Below are 19176 nucleotides of genomic sequence, written 5' to 3'. Positions count from 1 at the left end.
TATCAATTAATCAGGTCATAACTTCCATGTTACAGGCTGGGTTTGCAAAATGACACTTAGGAGCTGATTGGCTGGTGCTTTATCACCTTCCACTTTATCACTTCATCAGGCTTAATTAATCTGCCCGTGTCCTATGTCTGTGTCCTGTACATTATTTCCTGTGTTGCACTTTCCATAGTGCATATGGCTATTGGCCAATGTGTGTTTTTTTAAAATTATTTTATGGTTCTGTTCAGAAATTATTTCCACATAAATAAGCATCCATTTTTGAAAGATTTAATGTTTATAAACATAATGGGTGGATGTATCAACAATAGCATGAATAAATGAGTTGTTTTATTTGTTTCATTATTTACAGTGTTGAAAAAAAGCAGTACTGGTCGGCCTACAGTCACTCCCATGACATCTGATGATGATGATGACGCTGCGGAAGCAGGTAAAGTGTCCATTGTAGTATAGGTTATGTTTGTAAAGGAATGGCCATAATAAAAGTACACTTTAAATCCTAGGTCCATCAAAAGAAGTCTTGAGCAGCAGAAGGCGGACTCCTGTACCACACCAAACAATAATACATGTGGCAACAAAGAAAGCAAGGTCTGATGTCCAATCACAACCACAGCAGTCTACCCCGCCACGAAAATTGTCTACAGTTTCTTCGGTCCCACCACTCCAAATTTTGGTCACACCTCCAAGACGCCAACCACACTCCCCTCATCTTGATTGTGAGTAAGAAACTGTAATGATTTAAAAAATTACTCATCTCATAATAATCCATTTAATTAGACTAATTAACTCTAAATTCCACAAAATCTGCTATACTTACCGGGAAAAAACAAACATTAAATGGATTCTGAGCAAAATGGCCTTGTCCACATCCAATAAAGATATGTATGTCCACTTCAGCCATACAGCAGCAGGTTGTGTGGAAGATGCTACAACATAAACACATGTGTAAGCATGGCAAATAGTAAGGTTTTTTTCATAAATTTCACTTATGTGTTTGTCGTAACATTGGCGCCAACATGCCAAAACATTACTATGTTTCTGTTTTAAACACTATAAGGCAACACATTATGATTTAAAGTGTGTTTTTATGGTGGAGTATGTCTGATCTACCATACAACTCATGTGCTTGCTTTAAGAATGAAGTAACCAGACACATTTGCCACAAACAGGAATATGTATTTAAGTTCTGAGTGATGATGTTGCTATGCTGGATATCTGAAAGCACCATTTAAATGTGTTCCATGTTTATTGCTTTGCTTTAATTTCTCAAACATATGTCTAACGCCAAAATGGTTCTAATTCCAGATTCTAGTACTGGTACCAGCATCCCGACGCAACAGCAGCAACACAGTGACATGGATGAGACAATCATGTTACAAATGCAGCCATTAATCGAAGGAATCAGCCACCCAGCACCTGTGAGTACACCACCACAGCAAAGCACTCCACCACAACACAGCCTGACAACACCAGTAGCACAAGGCCCTGATCAAGTGTTTTGAGACAGTTGGGCTACACAGCAGGCCACTAATCAAGATTGCCTGCGTAGGCAGACCCAAATTTTTGCTAACCTACCATCTCACTTCAGAAGAATCAGCAGAAATATCAGTCGCCAAAATGAACCAACCACCAGAATTGCCAATACCATGGAAATCATGCGTGCAGACATTACACGTCATGGGCAACTTACAACGCATAATGGAAGAACAGCACAGACAACAGCAAAGCTACATCAACATCTTAGAAAACAATCAAACGATCAATGAATCTATCACCAGAATTTTAGAGAATCAAAATGCTGCAACACGTGAACTTCATGCCACTCTCACTAACCTCAATGAAACACTCAGATCCCAGCGCCAACAGCAACCAAGCAGCAGTTCTGCTACGACTACTCCTATTCTATCGCCAGTGTCCTCACTACCAAGACGCTCCACCAGAGCACGCCAACATTACAGTGGTAAAGGCAAAGGCCAGTCCAAGCAGCCAACCCCCCCCCCAAAAAAATAAAAAATAAATAGAGGCACCGATTTCTGTATAGAGAAGAAAATAATCACAGTTAGTAAGTGTAGGTTTGTCTCAATATATATATAACACTTAGCACCTTGTCAATTTGTTGAACATCATTAATTATAAGTGTTACAAACAACAACAGGATTTTTGCCAACACATTTTTTCTTTAACATCTTTGTATTTTTTTGGAGGATGAAAAAGTAATTTGATCTGCACATTGATCGCAGCATGCAGTAACAAGACCACTTGATTTTTTTCTAATCATTACTCTTTCTAGATTCCAATCATTCTCATATCTTGCAAGCAGACTAATTGGCAGCCATGCAGAATGTCTTTAGCATGCAGTAACAAGACCACTTGATTTTTTTCTAATCATTACTCTTTCTAGATTCCAATCATTCTCATATCTTGCAGGCAGACTAATTGGCAGCCATGCAGATTCATCCATGACCAATACAACTTACAATGTTATTTTTAACTCTTTTACATTTCTTCTCTAGACGACATTACAAGAATAACACAACTGAGTTGCCTAAAAAGGTACTAATATGTTGTGAAACAATTTAGATAATTCAGTCCCAAAATGAATGACATTATTGTTGTGCCATAAGAAAAAAACAGAAACTGGAACTGCGCTTAACAGTCAATTAAAGATTTTATTAATTCCCACAATAAAAAATATAAAATGTATATGTTTATACAATCACCGGCTGGATTTCATATACTGCACAGATCATAAATATAAACCTTCAATGCCTCTATAACACCTAACTATTATGCAAAAAGAAAATTTCTCCTAAAAACATAAATTAAGAACTTAGTGCACATATAATCGTTCCACTGACTAAAAAAACTGCCCTTAGGTGACTCCTATAACATTGCAGGCGTCCCTGCGATGTGAGGTATTTCGTCTAAATGTCCGTTTGTTTCTATAGCAGCAAAGAAATGATGACGTATTACTTCAGTCATTGATTATCAACTGTCCCATAGATCGTAAGTCAGCAACTCAGTATTGTTAGTGCAATTATGACAAGCTTGTAATATGTCCTTCCCTTTAGCACTAGGGTGTCAAGACTGCCTCTGAATAAGATGTAATAATACTCAGGTATGAGAGCGTGCTCCCTATTCCCCCTTAGCACTGGGGTCCGGATGTCCGGGTACTGAGTCAATTAGTAGGTTAGTGAGACAATATGCAGAGTATGTCTGGCAGTCACTTGATGAATGATTTAGCCGGCCGGCTATAAACTCACTTGAGTTGAGTTTATAGCCGGCCGGCTAAATCATTCATCAAGTGACTGCCAGACATACTCTGCATATTGTCTCACTAACCTACTAATTGACTCAGTACCCGGACATCCGGACCCCAGTGCTAAGGGGGAATAGGGAGCACGCTCTCATACCTGAGTATTATTACATCTTATTCAGAGGCAGCCTTGACACCCTAGTGCTAAAGGGAAGGACATATTACAAGCTTGTCATAATTGCACTAACAATACTGCGTTGCTGACTTACGATCTATGGGACAGTTGATAATCAAAGACTGAAGTAATACGTCATCATTTCTTTGCTGCTATAGAAACAAACGGACATTAGACGAAATACCTCACATCGCAGGGACGCCTGCAATGTTATAGGAGTCACCTAAGGGCAGTTTTTTTAGTCAGTAGAACGATTATATGTGCACTAAGTTCTTAATTTATGTTTTTAGGAGAAATTTTCTTTTTTCATAATAGTTAGGTGTTATAGAGGCATTGAAGGTTTATATTTATGATCTGTGCAGTATATGAAATCCGGCCGGTGATTGTATAAACATATACATTTTATATTTTTTATTGTGGGAATTAATAAAATCTTTAATTGATTGTTAAGCGCAGTTCCAGTTTCTGTTTTTTTCTTGTTGTATTTAAGTGGTGGCAGAGGAACTAAGCCCCAGGAACGTGCGGCTAACATTCGATTTAAACATTAGCGCCCAATTCTGTGTTTTTTTCATTGTTGTGCCATGTTTGTGTGTGTTAAAAATGAGTAATCAGATTATTACATATGATGCAGCAACAAAGAAATTGTAAATATTTTAATCAACACAAATAATGTGTATAATAATGGACATATGTTGAAAACTGTGTATTGACTTACAAATCACCAAGTTTACTCCAGCAAACATAACGAAATAAATTATTTTGGATGATACTAAATTTGGGTCCCTTAAATACGATGGATCATCACACATAGGGACACATGTATTCCTCAAGGCTAACATATTATATGTGGAGAAGTGTTACATTAGGACGTTACACACATCCATAAAGTAAAACACGAAATAAATTACTATGTGGATTATGTGTGCTTTTAATAAATTATCAGTACAAGTTTAACAACACTTATCCAGACTTCATGCATGCCACTCATAATCTGTTGTTTAGAGATTTTAAATAAACACAATACACATGCTACATTTGTTTTGCATAAAGCGAGGGTATGTTTGTATGTCTCAAGGAGACAGACACATTCTGAGTAATGGTTGTTAAATGAAAAATGGGGCAACATATATTTATGCTTACACAAAAAATGAAAGAAGCAAACAAAACTTACCTTAAAAATAAGTATTTATCAGGTCTTGCCTAACCTGCCTCCCTACATCTGTACTCCAAGTATCACCAGATGTCTCTAATTCCTCTGCTTGTTGGCTGCTTTCTTCATCCTCCTCATCAACATGTGGCAGATGTTGCAAACACATGTTATGAAGAAAGCAGCAGCAGAACACAATTTGAGTCACATTCAAGGGACTATACAACAAAAGGCCACCAGACTTATCCAGACACCGAAACCTAGATTTCAGCACACCAAAACATCTTTCTATCACATTCCGCGTGGACTTATGTGCATGATTGTAATTGTGTTCAGCAGGGGTATCAGGTCGGGACAATGGAGTTAGAAGCCAAGAGAAACAGCCATATGCTCCATCACCTGAAAGACAGATATAACGTGTTTCATGTTAAGATACAGCAACACATAAGTAACACACTGTATTTGGCCAAAGTATACACAGGCCTACACATATCAAATTACATACCCAGCAGACATCCATCTAGCATTTGTCCGTCCTCAAACTTATCAAAGAGGGATGACTGACTGAGGATGAAGGAGTCATGGCAGCCCCCAGGGTAACCAGCAACACTACTCATTATTTTGAGTTTTGCATCACAAACCACCTGCACATTTGTGGAGTGCTCTAGATGACGATTAGTATAGATGTGCTGCCTGCCCCTAGGTGGTCTCAGCTGAATGTGTGTGCAATCTATGGCTCCCAGCACATTGGGCATGCCAGCAAGCTCATAGAAATCTACCCTGACGGCATGCCACTGAGACTCCTGGGTAGGGAAGCAGACTGAAGCATCGATGTGGGGCTGCAAAACAGCCAACACCTATGTGTATATTTGATAGAAAATTAAACATGAGATTTTAGGACAGAACTGGCCACCGAGAGTAATTAAAAACAACCAAAAACAGGGCCATCTTGGGATTGGCGTCACCTCAAGATCTATTCCACAGCTTATACCTCCTGCACTACAGAGACAGCAGAGCCGGAAGATCTGCTAGGCCTCCCCTCACTACCCCAAAGGCTAGATCTCTTGTTGAGGCCCGCTGGTCCACCCTGACCCGCCCACGACCTGGTGACCCCCCAACTGTTTCTCCCTCGCACTCACCACCAGAGGCGCTAAACACCACCCGCAACTCACAAATCCTCACCAACTCCGAGGCTTTTAGTGGAGATTGGCGGGGACACGCCGGCCACTGCCCATAACACCGGGCAACTGTTGCTGCTGTTACAATCCAACACCCGGTCCCCCCTCCTAGGTGGCTTCTGGACACTAAACGTACCACCCCTCCGGTCCAAGTCTCCCCACAGGAGCGAGGCCGCCTCAGCCTTCAGCTCCGCACCTATTTTTCTCATTGTTGCACTCACTTATCTACAATACGCGACCGCACAACGCGGCAACGGAGCGCTGCCTCTGATCTACCAACGGTCACCCACGGCCACGACTGTGACGCCCGACCCGCAGCCCGCGGACCTCCTCTGCCGCGGTAACTAACATACTCACAAGCGGCACCGATTGGGTATACTTCAACTCTCTAAAACACCCACCAATTCTCATGTTCCACTGATCACATCGTAACTCAGCCCTCCAGTGGTTCCCTCTCTGGCAATTAAATAATCCTAACCTACAGTCCTACCCTAACGCTTTGTGTGGTCCCCTTTCCCTCCATACCCACCCACCAAGGTGCAAACATGTCCAAACCCAACCCGAACACAAGAAGACGTGCGGGTACAGACATTTCCCAACATTTCGCCAAAACCGACAAAGGCGACAAACCCTCCCAGCCCTCTGGCCCTCCCTCTCCCAGCCTATCGTTTCCAGGTGGAGTTGACCCGCTACCCTCGCCCGCCCCATCGACCAAAGAGGATATCATGGCTCTAAAGTCGCTCATAATGGACTTTAAAGAATCACTAGAAACCAAGCTCGACAGAGCAGTTACCTCTATTAGATCGGATATCTCATCCTTATCCTCCAGAACCTCCAAACTGGAAGCCAGACAAGACGTCCTCCAAAAAGACCATATAGAAACGGTCAGAGATATAGACCATCTAATCCAAGACATAACAGAGCTCCGATCCAAGAACGAGGACTTGGAAAATCGCGAAAGGAGAAATAACCTCAGAATTCGCAACATTCCTGAGTCCATACTCCCGGCAACCCTCGAAACATATCTCCAAAGGCTGTTCTCCACTCTTTTGCCAAGTGCAGCTTCTCGAGAGCTGCCCCTAGAGAGAGCTCACAGAGCCCTCCGCCCTAGACCCCGAGATGGCGAACCCCCGAGAGACGTTATCATGCGCTTCCTCAACTTCAAGGATAAAGAGATGGTCCTTCTCCCGACCCGGGGCAAACCACATATAATGTTCGAGGATGTCAAACTACAATTTTTTCAGGACTTAGCCCCCTCCACTATACTTAAAAGGAGGGAACTCAGAGAACTAACATCAGCTCTACGCACACGTGGTATACGCTACCGTTGGGGTTTCCCCTTCAAACTCCTGGTCGAATATAATGGGAAAACAGTCATCATTAAAGACCCGAGAGATGGAAATGACTTCCTATCACACCTGGAGGACTCTGACCCACTTGCCGACCACAGCTCTGGGCATCACCCACCCTGATTATCTCAGCACCTATAACCACATTGACAACTCGTTCATTATATTGTTATAATATTCCTGTTGACTACCTGTTTTAGTTTTACATCTTGACCGTTCCATCTACATACTGTATATTATCTACCCTCACCTTTCTACAGCCCACCTCGCTAGCCCCACTATTTGAAGCCCCATGGTTTAAGCTACCCCCCTGGGCCCGCCCTCAAACATACCTCATGCAACACACAGACAACCAACACACACTCGCTATCCCTATATGGGAACTAAGATGTTCAATTCGAAAATCTAACTACAGTTTAGTTCTGTTGGTATTGATGTAGTATTGCTATTACCGTACTTATTGTTTGACCTTGCATGTTACCTTTTGACCACACACCACCTACACAAAGACTCATCTGCCTCTCAGCTACTAGTGCCTCTATCACACAGACCACCACTGGAGGGACGTGTTCCTTCAACCCCTGTACTTACCACACAGGCCCACACTGTTGTTTTCAAGCATCTAGGCCCCCCCCAACCTCCTCCCCTCCGTGGAGGGAGAACGATCGTTACCCGACGCTCCTCCACTTTGGATCCTTTGATCCCACTCTCTGTGCCCGTTCCTTTTCGCTGGTCGTAAGGAACTCCTACACAGGCTCACCCTACCTCCCCCCCCCCCTTTTTATTTATTTTTTTATTTTTTTTTAATTTATTTTTTATTTTTATCCTTTCTCTCTTCTTCTCTTTTCTTTTCCCTGTCCCTTCTCTTTTTCTCACTTACATTCCATTTTCTCATCCTCCTCTCCTCTTACGCCCCCCTCTTTCTCCTCCATTTCTCCTCTGTGCACTCTCCTAACGCCACAAAAGATGCCCCTGCTCCTGGCGTCCTTGAACACCAAGGGTCTCAATACCCCCCAGAAACGCTCGTCCCTGTTCCGCTCGCTTCAAACCCTAAAAGCGGGAATCGTGCTCATTCAAGAAACTCACTTCAAATCCCGATCGCACCCTTCCCTAACCACTAAACGCTATCCAATGGCCTTTTACTCTTCAAGTCAATCGAAACACAATGGGGTGGCCGTCCTGATCCACTCCAAAATCCCATTCACACTCCATTCGACCCACACAGACTCGGATGGCCGATATATCATTCTGACGGGGACGCTCGGACATCTAGAATGCACGATTGCCACTGTCTACGCCCCCAACTCAGGGCAACCCTCTTTTTTTAACACCTTTTTCTCAGATCTAAACAAAATCAGAAAAGGTTACTTAATATTAGGAGGGGATTTCAACACTGTCCCAGACACCGATCTAGATAAATCCTCTGGTCAATCCCGCCCCCACCGAGATTCTCCCTCACGCTCTTTAAATAAACACATCCTCGAATCTGGTCTCTTCGACGTTTGGCGAGCTCTCAACCCAACAGCCAGAGACTATACCTTCTTCTCGACCCCACACCAATCATACTCCCGAATCGATCTATTTTACTGCGGCGCATTGCTCTCCCAACACGTACTAGACTCATCTATCCTCACTAATCCTTGGTCTGATCACTCTATTATCACCGCCTCCTTCGACTTCCTTGACACCCCGACTACTCGCCCCAATTGGAGACTAAATGAAACGCTCTTAAAAATCCCTCAATTCCAGGAAAAGATCAAGCTAGCTTTAGCCGACTATTTTTCCCTAAACATGACTGACTCTATGTGCACCCCACTAATCTGGGAAGCCCACAAAGCCGTAATCAGGGGACACATCATTAACTACGCGTCACACAGGAACAAAGATCGCAAACAAAAAATATCGTCCCTCACAGTTGAGGTCCACAACTTGGAAACACAACATAAGCAACGACCCTCGCAACCTCTCTACTCAAAGCTCACTTCCACCAGGGCCACTCTGAACGCGCTGCTAGCCGAAAAAACCGAGCACTCACTCCGCTGGCTGAAACAAAAATTCTACGAAAAAAGTAATAAAGCCGATTCACTATTGGCCGGCAGATTGAGGGCTCGGAAAGCGCACACTGCTATTCCGGCTATCAAAGACGAACATAACACCCTCCAATACAACCCAAAGACTATCAATTCTCTCTTTCGAACGTATTATGAGCAGCTCTACAACTTACCAGACACTTCCTCCACAATAGACCCGACCCACCCCACGATTACAGACTACTTAGCCTCCGCAGACTTGCCTCATATCGACACCAACACCTCCACGGCCTTGAACAAACCCATCACCCCCGAGGAATTATCCCTTGCCATTAGTAGTCAGAAACCATCTAAGGCCCCGGGCCCGGATGGCTACCCAATGTCATACTATAAAACTTTTCAACCCGCACTACTCCCCCACCTCACGTCATTATTCAACCTTATCTTGGATGGATCTTCCTTTCATCCCCACACCACCAAGGCCGTCATTACCGTGATCCCAAAACCCAATAAAGATCCCCAATTCATTTCTAACTATAGACCCATATCACTTTTAAACTCAGATCTGAAAATCTTTGCCAAAGTACTAGCTAATAGACTTAACCCTATTCTCCCCACGCTCATACACCCCGACCAAGTGGGCTTTGTTCAATCCAGACAGGCACTCGACAACAATAGGCGTGTCGTGGATATCATCGACCACATTAATCTCCACAAGATCCCATCCCTGACCCTTGCCCTAGACGCAGAGAAGGCCTTTGACAGAGTTTCTTGGCCCTTCATGCAACAGACTTTACAACGTTTTGGCCTTCAAGGTAAATTTCTCCAAGCCATACAAGCACTATACCAAAACCCCTCGGCCTCGGTTCTCTCTAATGGCCTACTTTCGGACCCCCTCAAAATTTCAAATGGCACACGACAGGGATGCCCACTATCTCCCCTTATATTCGCACTCATCATCGAACCCCTTGCAAGCCACATCTGGACTAACCCTGACATCACGGGAGTCCAAGTCAACCATACTCAATACACCATCTCCCTCTTTGCCGATGACATTCTCCTGACCCTGACAAACCCAACTATTTCTCTCCCAAACCTTTTCCAAGAACTAGCCATATATGGCAATCTTTCGGGTTATAAAGTTAATCAGACTAAATCCGAAGCCCTCTCTTTGCACATCCCCAAACTAACTAAGCTACAACTACAACAGAATTTTAACTTTTCCTGGCGCAGACGCTCCCTCAAATATCTCGGAATCTCCATCACCAAATCTTACAACTCACTCTACAAAGCTAACTACCCCCCTCTCATCACGTCAATCCTCACTGATATCCAACAATGGGAATCTTACTTTCTCTCTTGGGTGGGACGAATTAACGCTATAAAAATGAATGTCCTTCCCAAACTTCTCTACCTATTTCAGACACTCCCAATCTCCGTGCCCACCCAGACTCTTAACAAACTCCAGTCTTCCCTCTGTAAATTTATCTGGAACCACAAAAAGCCTAGAATCCGACGATATATCTTAGCCAAACACTCTAAAAACGGGGGTCTAGGCCTCCCTATCCTTCAACGCTATTATGACTCGGCCAGACTAAGCCAATTGGCTGCCTGGCATGCCCCAGAACACACTAAAAGATGGGTCGATCTAGAGAGCGATTTGTCGGGAGTCCCCTCCATCTCTTACTTGCCCTGGCTCTCTAGCAATATACGCACCCCATCCTATCGTACCTCCCCCACAATAGAATTGACACTTACACACTGGCGACACCTGAACAAAAAATTAAAATTATCAAGCCACCCTTCCCCCCTGACTCCCATCTGGAGCAACCCTGCATTTACCCCGGGACTTTCTCGGGAAATGGCCCGCCCCTGGATCATGGCAGGAGTTACCAGAATACACCACTTCACAGGGACGCACTCTATTAAATCATTCTCTGACCTACAAACGGCGCACAACCTACCTAACTCACTGTTCTATCAGTACCTACAAATCCGCCACTTCCTTTCCTCTCTACAATTAAAGTTCCCTCTATCGACCCCCACACCTCTTGAGAGACTCTGCATCTACAACCCCACCAGTAGAGGCACCATCTCCCTCCTCTACAAAACTATCCTCAGCCCCACACCCCCACCTCTTGAACCACACGAGATAGCATGGGAGGCTGACATGGAGTACCACCTAGAGGACGAGGGTTGGGATGCAATCCGCACCGCAATTTCACAATGCTCCATCAGCGTGGCCATACGGGAAAACTCATACAAAATATACACTAGATGGTACCTGGTACCGGACCGACTGCACAGGATCTACCCCGACACCTCCAACCTTTGCTGGAGAAATTGCGGCCAAGTAGGCACATTCTACCATATTTGGTGGACCTGCCCAGTGATTGTTCAATACTGGGCAAAGGTCCGTAAGCTTATTTCTCGACTAATCGACTTACCAAAGCCCTTGTCGCCCTTGAACCTCCTCCTCTGCTCTCCGCCCGAGCACATCTCCAAGGAATCTAAAAACCTAGTCCTCTTCATATCTTGCGCAGCAAAATACCAAATAGCAAGTAATTGGATGAAACCCGAATCCCCCAACAGCCAGGCTCTCACAAATAGAATCTGGTTTGTGGCAAACATGGAATACATCACTAGCCTTCGCCATAACACAGTTAAAAAGTTCCATTCCACCTGGCTCCCATGGTACAGGCTCCACGACCGCCCCCTCCCAGGACTAAACTAATTAAAGACCCCACCTTGCAACCACAACCCCTCCTTCAATATCCCCTCCCCCCTATCTTTCTTTTTATAATTTTTTTTTTTTTCCTTCTCTCTCTCTTCACTTCTTCTTTTCCTCTCTCTCTACCCTATCCTCTCACTCTTATTTTTTCCTCCTATCCTCTGGACTCACGTCCCATTAAAGACGCTGTTCAATTCCCTTGCTTTCTCCCTCCCCACATAGCTCTGGATTCTTCGGATTCCAGTTCTTCTCCCTATCAATCATACCACACTTTTCCATTGTTCTCTCAAAGAAGTTTACTTACATGTTTTGTTTTTGTAATGACCCCTCTGTTTTTACAATCTCTTGTTTACTGCTTGTATATCGACAATTGACTCATCTGTTTCTAACATAAAATAAAAATCATATGATGAAAAACAACCAAAAACAGAGGAGGTAGTTAGGTATACATCACCTGTGTTAATATTCTTGAAAATGAGGGCTGTGAGATTCCTATGACATCCCCAGTAGCCATAAAGTGCAACACAGCCAGGAGTTTGTGCAGGCCTGAGACAGAGCGAGAGCGTGCTGTCTCAGGGTCTAGGCCCAGTTTGACAAGGTCATACAGATGGAAAATGTTGGTACAATTTAGACGGAACATCTGTATGACCCTATCATCGGACAATGCGTTCAAGTTTAAACGCCCCCTAAAAAAACGAGGCCTGCGCAGCCTCCGCGGAACCTGTACAACCTGCTGACCATGTTCAGTTTCTTGGCCCTGGTTACTTACAGGCTGATGTCCGAGTCTGAGGAATCCCACAGCACAAAAAAGATCACTGGCCCACAGGCCTGCTGCCATTTCTGAGTGTAGGTTGATTGAAATGAGCCTAAGATCCTTTTATAGGCATCCTAATTCAGGTGTGAATGATTTGCAAGTGGCAACACATGTAAACACGCCTGAAAAATGCAGGTTTATTTTTTTGCCGCTTTTAACGAATCGCAAAAAAATACAACCGCAATTGAGCACTCAGAGACTAACACCCAAATACGAATGAATAGTGAATACCCGTGTTGTATGAAATAACAGCCGCGTTTGACCGATGGTCTATTCATTCGTATTTCTGAACTTTGCCGTTAAAACCATTACGAATAGCCCAAACACTGCCGAGTGCTTAGTGAATTCCCGTGTTGGGACTTAGAAAAAAAAAAAACACAAATCAGTCAAACTCAGATTATTAGTAAATATAGGCCAATGTCGGGATAGGCAGGTTAGTTTATTTTTTCCGCTTTGGGGGCTTACCTGCACCATGTCCAATTCCAGGAGCAATAGAAGGTGGATAAGCTCCACTCGTGCAGCCTTGGCAGCTGTCCCTTTGAGAACACTTACCTTGATAAGGAGTGATACCTTCTGGAACTTGTACACTCCAGTATATAGGGCCTAATTCTGAGTTGATTGTGGCAACAAATGTGTTAGCAGTTGGGTTAAACCATGTGCACTGCAGGGGAAGGGGGGGGGAGAGGGCAGAGAGAGTTAGATTTGGGTGGGGTGTGTTCAAACTGAAACCTAAATTGCAGTGTAAAAATAAAGCAGCCAGTATTTACCATGCACAGAAACAAAATAACCCACCCAAATCGAACTCTCTCTGACATGTTATATCTGCCACACCTGCAGTGCACATGATTCAACAAGGAGGGTATCAAGGCAGTTTTTCTTCAGCAAAAAGGAGAAGAAAGTTGTAGGATACTTAAGACGTTTTTCACAATGATGATTGGTTTATTCTTCAGAGGAGAACAACGGCAGACTTTTAAAAGTCCTAGAATGGACCTTAACTACTACTGATAACTGGGTATTGCCACTAATAATAAAATGTTATATGCTAGAGATCCTAGACCTACCCCCAGGGAACAACGTTCTAACACCAAGTGACACAAAAATTTGCAATACCATTAACATCTGATACAATATTTGGCCTTGTGCAGTGCAATGGATGTAAAGCATTTGTTTGGAAAGAGGCAGCGTGGAGACTCGGCTGCTGTCCAATCTGTGAGCAATTTTCTCTGCTGAAGGAGGAGATAGCAAAACTGCATGCTGAGATTTGTAGGATGTCTGTGTCTTTGAAGCCTCCACTGCCTCAGAGAGCCACCAGAAGACATTCTGCCTGGACTACTGTGGGCTCTCAAGGGCAGAGATTTCCAGAGGGACACAGACACCTCCCGCAAGCGGTGACACTGCAAAACTCGTATGCTACTCTTGCAGGGCTGGAAGATACAACTAATAGAGGCACTACAGAACAGGAGGATATGGGGACTTCTACCAACTATAGGAACAGGAAATGGAACAGGAAAATTGCATCTCCAAAAAGGACTGCACTTCTCTTGGGAGATTCCATTATTAGAGGAATACATCTGGGAAATGCAAATGAAGTAGAGAAAGAAGTAAGGTGCTTACCTGGAGCCACAGCTCCAAGGGATAAAGAGCGCATGCTAAGAATTGTAAAGGCAGCAAGAAAAGATGGGGAGGTGGATGTCATTGTCCACCTAGGGACAAATGACCTGGCAAATGCTGAACTCATGGCCGTAAAAGATGAATTTAGGAAGTTAGGGACTGCTCTGAAGCAGGTGGCAACCACTGTATCTTTTTCAGAAGTATTGCCAGTACACAGAGGGGAAGACAGAACTCATTGCATCAGAAACTTCAATGTTTGGCTAAGGACATGGTGCAATGAGGAGAGATTTGGATTTATAGGCCACAGTCACACCATCTGGCAAGATAGTAGCTTATACAAAAGTGACGGCCTGCACCCATCTTCAAGGGGAACAAGAATACTAACTGAACAGTTTGGATGCTACATCAAGAACTATTTAAACTAATAAAGGGGGGGGGGGCAGTGAACCAAACAAGAATAAAGAAATCTGCTCCCCCAACACAGAGGTATTGTTTCTGCAGGCAAAGGTAATAGGAAGCATATCCACAGCAACAGAAGATAATTCAGATCAAAACCAAATAAAAATAGGCAGAGAGAAGAACATAGCTAGGAACAGAAAAAGCACAAACAAAACTCTAAAAGCTATGTGTGCAAATGCTAGGAGCTTAGGAAATAAAATCCCAGAACTAACTGCAATAATGACAAGGGATGATCTAGACATTGTGGCAATTACAGAGTCATGGTACAATGAAAATCATGACTGGGACATAGCTATACCGGGATATACTTTATTTAGGAAGGACAGAATTGGAAAAATCGGAGGAGGGGTAGCAATGTATGTAAAAAATACCATAAATACTACATTAATACAAAGTATTGAAGAAAAAACTGAGGCCCTTTGGGTGACCATAGAAACAGGGGAAAAGTTGATTATTCGTATTGGCGTGATATACAGGCCACCAGGTCAGGAAGAGGAACTCGACAAGAACCTATTGCAGGACATAACTAAAATGGCATTAAAAGGAGAGGTAATAATCATGGGAGAGTTTAATCTTCCTGATGTAAACTGGGAGGAGTCTGTTGCTAATTCCACTAGAAGTAGGAACATTTTAAATTCCCTTCAGGGAGCATCCCTCCACCAATTGGTGAGGGAGCCCACTCGGAAAGACGCAATATTAGACTTAATACTTACAAATGGAGACAGATCATCGATCGTAAAAGTGGGTGAAAACCTGGGATCCAGTGATCATCAAGCAGCATGGTTCAGCATTAAGACAGAGACTGACTCGTCCCATACAAAAACAAAGGTGTTGGATTTTAGGAAGGCTGATTTTGTAGGGATGGAAAAATGTGTAAGCGATTCTTTGGCAGAGTGGAGGAACTTGGAAGCAGTGCAGGAGAGGTCGGAAACATTAAAATGTGCAATATTGAAGGCAACAGACCTTTGTATCAAAACTGTTAGGAAAAACACAAGGATAAGGAAGCCAGTGTAGTTTGCAAAAGAAGTAGCAAATATTGTGAGAGCAAAAAAGATGGCTTTTAGGAAATATAAGCAGACACAAAATAATGAAGACAAAGAGATATATCTTGTTTGACAGAAGGAGACTAAGAAGGTAATCAGATGTGCAAAGGCACAAGCTGAGGAGAAAATGGCCCAGTCAGTGGGTAAAGGAGGCAAAACTTTTTTTAGGTATATAAGCGAAAGGAGAAAAACAAAAGGCGGAATTATAAAACTAAAGACGGACACTGGGAGTTTTGTTGAAGGAGACAATTTAATAGCAGATCATCTTAATGATTATTTTTGCTCAGTATTTACTACTGAAAGAGAGGGGAAGGGGCCACAGTTAAGTTGCAGGGATATTCAGGAAAATGAAACAAGTACATTTACAGAGGAGAAGGTCCTAACAGAACTCTCAAAGCTGAAAGTGGACAAATCTATGGGGCCAGATGGGATACATCCAAGGATACTAAAAGAACTTAAAGAGGTGCTGGTAGCACCATTGACAGAATTATTCAACCAGTCATTAGCTACAGGAGTAATTCCAGAGGACTGGAAAAGAGCAAACGTAGTCCTACTGCACAAAAGTGGAAGCAAGGAAGAGGCAAACAACTACAGACCAGTGAGTCTTACATCAGTAGTAGGGAAATTGATGGAAACTCCCTTAAAAGAAAGAGTTGTAGATTATCTCAAATCCGGCAATTTACAGGATCCCAAACAGCATGGATTCACTGGGGGGAGATCATGTCAAACAAATCTTATTGACTTTTTTGATTGTGTGACTAAAGTGATGGATAAAGGTGGAGCCATGGATATAGCTCATCTAGACTTTAGTAAGGCTTTTGACACTGTTCCACATCGCAGACTGCTAAATAAACTTGAAAGTTTGGGATTGGATATTAGGATTATTGAATGGATAAGATCTTGTTTAAAGGATAGAAAACAGAGAGTTGTGGTAAATGGAGTGCATTCACAGGAGGGAAATGTTACCAGTGGAGTACCCCAGGGATCTGTACTTGGACCAGTGCTTTTTAATATCTTGATTGGTGACATTGCAAATGGCATTAAAGGGAAAGCATGCCTTTTTGCAGATGGCACAAAGGTATGCAACAGGGTAGACACACCAGGTGGGGTAAAACAAATGATTGAGGATCTAGGTAGACTAGAGGAATGGTCAAGAGTTTGGCAATTACAGTTTAATGCCAAAAAATGTAAAATCATGCACTTGGGTCTCAAAAATCCTAAAGCTAAATATAGTATTAATGGCACTATACTGGAAACTACTGAGGAGGAAAGGGATCTAGGAGTCACTATTTCAGATGACTTAAAGGCAGGTAAGCAATGTAACAAGGCAATGTAACAAGGCAATGAGGAAGGCTAGTCAGATGCTCGGCTGCATTGGGAGAGGAATCAGCAGCAGAAAGAAAGAAGTAATAATGCCACTGTATAGGTCATTGGTACGGCCTCATCTAGAATACTATATTCAATTCTGGAGGCCATATCTTCAAAAGGATATTAATACATTAGAAACTGTACAAAGGAGGGCAACTAAAATGGTGCATGGCCTACATCACAAAACATACCCAGAAAGACTAAAATCTCAATATGTATAGTTTGGAGCAGAGAAGGGAAAGGGGGGACATGATAGAAACTTTCAAATATATCAAGGGTTTTAACAAAGTCCAGGAGGGAAACATTCTCCAAATGAAGAGAAGCAATAGGACACGAGGACATGCACTGAGGCTGGAGGGGGGGAGGTTCAGGGGAAATTTGCGGAAAAATTATTTCACAGAAAGGGTAGTGGACAAGTGGAATAGCCTCCCATCAGAGGTGGTAGAGGCTAAGACAGTAGAGCAATTTAAACATGCATGGGATAGACATAAGGATATCCTTACAAAGAAATAAGGATCAAATAAGGTAAGAGATAAAAATAATGTAAAAAAAAAAAAAAGGGGAAGACTAGATGGGCCAAGTGGTTCTTATCTGCCGACAAATTCTGTGTTTCTATGTAACATCTCCAAATCCAGGAGAAGCAGAAGTTTTCACAATAAGCTAGATTTAAGGCAGTTCAGTACACACCATAAAGTGCAAAATGGAGACAGCAAGGACAATTTTCTCCAGTATAAATAGGTTTCCTAAGCTTAGTTTGTCTCAAACCTGCCTACCTCTATGTAAAAATTCACCAGGCACAATATCAATTCTTACTTTTTACAATAGTCAATCACCATTTTCAGTACAAGTCTCCCCTTTGGATAGTCAACCTCATCAGGGACTTTGCCATAACCACAACTGGAACCTTTTTGTAAAAGTTAAGAAAAGAAGGACTATTGTTAGTTAGATTTAGGTGGGGTGTGTTCAAACTGAAATCTAAATTGCAGTGTAGAAATTAAGCAGCCAGTATTTATCCTGCACAGAAATAATATAACCCACCCAAATCTATCTCTCTCTGCACATGTTACATCTGCCCCACCTGCAGTGCACATGGTTTTGCCCAGTTGCTTACTTTTTTGGTTTGCCAACAACTCTGAATAACCCCGAGGTGCACTACTGGGAGTGTGGAGACTTCTCCAGATGTGCATGGCTCTGCGTATACACAGAAATACAACACTTTTCTCTACACTCTTATTTTTATATAGTAATTTCTGCCTGTTTTGCCAACAACTCTGCCACAAAGTATGTACTTTACTAGCAAATACCAGCCCTTGTAAATTATGCCCTGTTACTCTAAGTCATCCTAGTACCTAATAGGTTCTCCATGTTTCCAATCCTTAATACAATTTTTTTTTTGCAGTAAAAGCTCCTGCTGTTCAAATTCACTTTTACATTTCTGTATATCAGTAGTATAACGTTGCAGATGTAACTTATCCCCCCTCTAAAATAGGATTTTAATACCTAACGGTAAATCCTTTTCTCTTAGTCTGTAGAGGATGCTGGGGACACTTCAAGAACCATGGGGTATAGACGGGATCCGCAGGAGACATGGGCACTTTAAGACTGTGAAGGGGTGTGAACTGGCTCCTCCCTCTATGCCCCTCCTCCAGACTCCAGTTATAGGAACTGTGCCCAGGGAGACGGACATTTCGAGGAAAAGGATTTATTGTTAAACTACAGTATGGTGAGATACATACCAGCTCACACCACAAACACGCAGGGCCGGTGCAAGGGTTCTCAGCACCCTAGGCAAAACTTCTGCCTACTGCCCCTTCCCCCTACCCACCCTTCAGATGAAAGGCATGCTGCTCTCACCCCATCCCCCCTACTCTGTTAAATGTCTGCTGTTCTATCCCCCCCACCATCTGTGTGCATGGTGCTGCTCATCCCCCAGACTGTGTGCATGCCTGCTCCTCATCTCCCCCCCTCACCACACTGCTGCTCTCCCCATCTTTCCTTATCAATGCAGA

At 43.2% G+C, this 19176-nt stretch overlaps 1 protein-coding gene and 1 long non-coding RNA gene across 4 annotated transcripts in view; both read right to left on the bottom strand.

The window, feature by feature from the left end:
• The window catches only part of NTAQ1 (N-terminal glutamine amidase 1), a 159843-nt gene that overhangs the window by 39571 nt on the left and 101096 nt on the right, over positions 1 to 19176 (bottom strand). The gene's annotated exons all lie outside the window — the stretch shown is intronic.
• On the bottom strand, positions 648 to 4980 carry LOC134929466 (uncharacterized). The gene is made up of 3 exons (XR_010178575.1): positions 4609 to 4980; positions 824 to 932; positions 648 to 734 (listed from the first exon to the last, which is right to left on the bottom strand). It is a non-coding gene; the product is annotated as an uncharacterized LOC134929466 (long non-coding RNA).

Source organism: Pseudophryne corroboree, chromosome 5, assembly GCF_028390025.1.
Source record: "Pseudophryne corroboree isolate aPseCor3 chromosome 5, aPseCor3.hap2, whole genome shotgun sequence".
NCBI lineage: Eukaryota > Metazoa > Chordata > Amphibia > Anura > Myobatrachidae > Pseudophryne > Pseudophryne corroboree.
The sequence above is the reverse complement of the archived record's forward strand: the minus strand, read 5'-3'. Positions and strand labels throughout refer to the sequence as shown.